Source organism: Morone saxatilis, unplaced genomic scaffold (assembly GCF_004916995.1).
Source record: "Morone saxatilis isolate NCDOM2014 unplaced genomic scaffold, NCSU_SB_2.0 Contig12, whole genome shotgun sequence".
NCBI classification, from domain to species: Eukaryota; Metazoa; Chordata; class Actinopteri; family Moronidae; genus Morone; species Morone saxatilis.
The window spans coordinates 10,067,558-10,072,031 of record NW_023339674.1 but is presented as its reverse complement, the minus strand read 5'-3'; positions in this window follow the sequence as shown (position 1 = coordinate 10,072,031).

Here is a 4,474-nt window from a genome sequence, read left to right as displayed (position 1 = left end):
CCACCAGCTCCAGACAATGACCTTTGACCTCTGAAACTGAATTTGTGATTTATTCATCACATTCATGTATTCTGACAGCTCATCTACGTGGAAGTTGTCTTCAAAATAAAAGCATCAAGATTGTGATTTGTGGAGAGAATTAACATTGTGGTGGACAGATACACTTTTGATCATGCTGGCATTTTCTTATAAATTACACATGATGGAGATCCTGTTCTGATCACATAAAGAAACTATCTGTAACTCAATTAATTTATCAGTAATGATTTCCTACAGGAGGCCAGATGAACCAGCTTTTTTTCCAACACAGATTATCTGTCTCATGTTCTACTGTCAGGATATAGTGAAAGTTTAGCAAATATGACAATATTGCTGAGGCAGCTCAGGAGCATCTTCAGCTACAGACTGACCAGCCCCGAGCCTCAAAGCGGTTTGGGAGGCTCGTTTGTTCCATCTGCCATCAGACTCCACAACGCCACAGCACCCAGTACCTCCAACCCCCGCTGACAAAGACTGGTTTAAAACTCCTACCTACAACGCACAAACCTTTTGCACTATTTATATTTAATTTCCACTTGTACAGTTTAGTTTTAGTTTTTTAGTTTTAGTCAAGTTTAATTTTCTGCTCATATTTTGCACTCCATGTCCTACTTGAACAATGCATAGTGTATATACTTTCATTTATAGTTTTATATCTTCTAATATTAATAATATTAGTAATATTTTTATTGTGATATTCTTTGTTTCCCCGCTTTTTGCGCTGCCTGCTTTGCCCTACCGTTGCTTGCTGTGTCCACAAAATAAATTTTCCTTAGGCGGGATAAATAAAGGAATGATCTTATCTTGTCTCTGTTTCTGCCCTTTTAGCTGTGAAGGTATGGTACTGAAAAATGTTTGTATTAGTCTCCCAAGCCCTATAATATGAGTGTGCTGTCCAGACCTACACAAGAGCCCTGCCTATACATTTAAACAGCCGACTGCATGTGTGTGTTGAGTGTCACATACTATTCAGCAAAGTAGCGGATCACCCCAAACTGGGTGTATTCCTCTTTATGCTCCAGCAGCTGGGTCACTGCATCACTCAGGTAAAATAACACATTACTGTCCGCTGGAAGGGAAACAAACACATGTTCGGATCAAAGGACACAGTCTTAAGAACTGTAACAGTTAGCCACTCAGAGTTTTACAATTACAATCAGAAATATTTAATTGTTTCGTTACAGTTACTCTATATAGCGATATCTAACGTAGCAACTAACGTTATATATAGAAAATAGAAAAATAGGGGAAAAAATAAAGAAAGACGCTATAGGAGTCTAAAGTATGTACATTATAATACAATATATATAAGATATAAATATCCGAATAAATCGATAGCTCGCTGTTGGAGTTAGCTGTTAGCTGTAAACCTACCGAGGTATTCCTCAACGGGGACGGTGGAAGTAAAGCGGTTCATCGGCTCGTGCTTTCAGTAGATACCGCTGAAATGAACATGAATCAACTGGAGCTGGGTGCACATATAACCGCTCAACTGTCTGCCTGGCTATGTGCGCAATTTAATCATTTCATTTCTGTAGCTTGGGCTCTTGCTAAGCTATCGTAGCACTGACTGCTCTGACATAGTGGACTTCCATGGAAACGGCGGAATGTTGTGTGTTACATTAGTTGAAGGCCCCCGAACAGCACAGTACAGTACCCATAGGTTCCTTCAATGTTTCCCTACACATAATAATAATAATAATAATAATAATAATAATAATAAATAAAAATAACCCTTTTAAGTTAGTCTAGTTTAGTTTAAATATTTTAGTTTTTTGTTTGTTTTATTTCTTTTTTGTCTTCATTGATTCATTGTTAGGTATGCTTAACAACCATTGATAATGCCTCTTTGTTATTTTAAGAAGCTTAGTTAGTAAATAAATAAATATTATATTATTTAGAAACATGTCTGTTATATTCAAGCCTTTAAGGCTAGTTGTGTTGTTCCTGGACTTCAGAGAGGATGAAATAAGGCTGTAATAGCAACTCCGAAGGGCCGCTCTCATTATTAACTTGCAGGTTGACTTGCAAGATTTTCTGTCTTGCAAGCAAACCACACTACACACCACAGTACTTCTCTTTGAAGCAAACCCACTTAGGTTTTGTAGGAGATGCCTGTTCCACATCGTTTATTTCCCTCTGCCTGGCTTATGTGACCTTTAAAATATCCTTTCAGTACTGTTCTTACTTTCCATTATAGTGTTTTTAATTATTATGGTAATGTTAACAGCAGAATCATGTCTAACGCAGGTCTTATTTTCTCCACAGTACACAGTAAATATTCTGCACAATCAGGCTCTCATCTTTTGCATAGTTTCTTGGAGTGTTGGTAGAGAATTTTTAATGCATGCCTATTTACAATGTCATTCAAAAACCTAAAAGGGCTTTTTGTACTCGAGTGGTAAGTATCTATTAAATCTGTATCGAAATAATTAAATATAAACATATGATATAATAAAATTAGGCACACATGTCTGCATCCTTTGTTGCTATATTTAAGTTGAGAACTGTTATTGAATAGTATGGTCCTTTTCTTGTGTGGATTGTTTTATGCCAGGATTTAAAAATCAATATAATGTTGTTGTTCATTCTTATGAACTTCATTTGTGTTAAGGCATCAGTGTATACACAACACATAACCAGACAGACGACAAGTGCAATTTCAAATGTAAAAGTGTCTTTTTTTAGTAACAAAGTTAAGAACTATAAAGATTGAGTTGAATAACCTAAACTGAGACTTTTGTTATATGATCTGTGGCTTTTGTGTGTTTATTTACACATGCACAAATGCATTATATAAAGTTAAGTATAATAAAAATGTAATTAGAATGACCTGCAACCAGTCAAATCACGTAGGTAAGTGTAAAGGCAATACATGAAATAGACCAATAGTTGAAAGATTTTCATAATTACAGGGAGGGCTCTATTTCAGAGCAGCCAATCACATCTCTTCCAAGGGTAAGCAATACGGGAAATTGCCCAATCATCAAAGGAATTTCATATTTTGGGGGCGGGGCAAAGTTCAAATTCAACCAATTAATGGCTTTGTCTAGTGAGGAATAAGGAAGCTTATTTAACTATTTATAATGCAGAAAATGTAAATGTGAGAAGCCATTGTTTTGGAGACAAGGTGAATCCCACATTCTGTAGTGTGCGCTGGTGGTCTCTAGTCTGTATTTGGGATTTTTCAGGCAGCGTCTCAACACAACAGTGATGTAGTCAGGGTGGTGTCCCTGTCTCCGCCCTCCTCTGTCTCTCCGCCCTTGGAGGCATTTCAAAAAGCTGCAACAAGTTCGTCATACGCAGCAGTGACAGGTCCGGAAATTGGTGTTCATTTGTCTCTAAAATAAGAGCGCAAAATATCTTAATTGCACAGAAAGATACATACATAAATGAAACTGTATTCCACAATGTTGATTTACGTAAGGTGTTTACTAATACGCAATAATATTAATTAAATCGATAATTTTTGCCAACCTAGAAAATGTCGTAGATGTCAGTTTTATTTCGAACCGGAAGTTATGTTTTGTCTTCGCACTGGCAACGCTTGTATAAAGCTCGGCTGGGTTTCACCCTAGTGATCCTACTATCAGCCCCATCAACTGGACAGCCAGCATCGTTTTGTCTCCTAGAGACGCAAACAGGTATCCCAGCGATATAAAATTAATTTCTTATTTTAGTTAACACTCAGTGTTTGGCTCTGTGCTAGCATGCTAGGCCGTTGTGTTTGTGTGGCTGCTGTATTGAACTGCGTTGTTAGGCCTGGCTGTGTTGGCGCGGGTAGGAGGTTAGCTCGTAGCCTTGTTTCTAAGCGGCTAACGGCAGCTACTGTCCGCTAGCAAACACTAAGGTCTCTCTATGAACGTTTGCTGGACCTAATGCGTACATAGCACGTATGCTAACAAGCTACATATTGGTTGTCAACGCGAGTAGTTTTTTTAAGCGGCTTGAAGCAGAATGAGCGGGTTAAGGTGCTAACCTAGCAACTGTTACGTTACTGTCGTTGCTAAGTCCGCTAGTTAATGGCGCTTATCTGACCAGCTAGTAACTAACCACAACTATCGTTAGTTAAGGAAGACCACTCCCAGTCTGGGCAAACTGGAAATAACATTACAACTGATGAAATGTTAAGATGGTAGCACAGGTTGCAAACGGTTGCTGACCTAAATGACTGTGACGGGTTGTATTTGAGGGTGCAGTCTAGGCTAGCTGTGCATTGGGTGTCACAGCTGTCTGAGTTTGTGGACTCAAAACATTTAACGTTAAATATAAAATCGAAATGAAGTGATACCGCGTATGTTCATTATTGTATGCAGTTCAGTCAGAACTGTGGCGGTTTACTGCTACCTCCCTCATGCACATGTTCATTACTTGTCATACTTATGACATACTATTGTTGTATTTTATTGTGTTTAAATGTACCTGGCTGCTATGA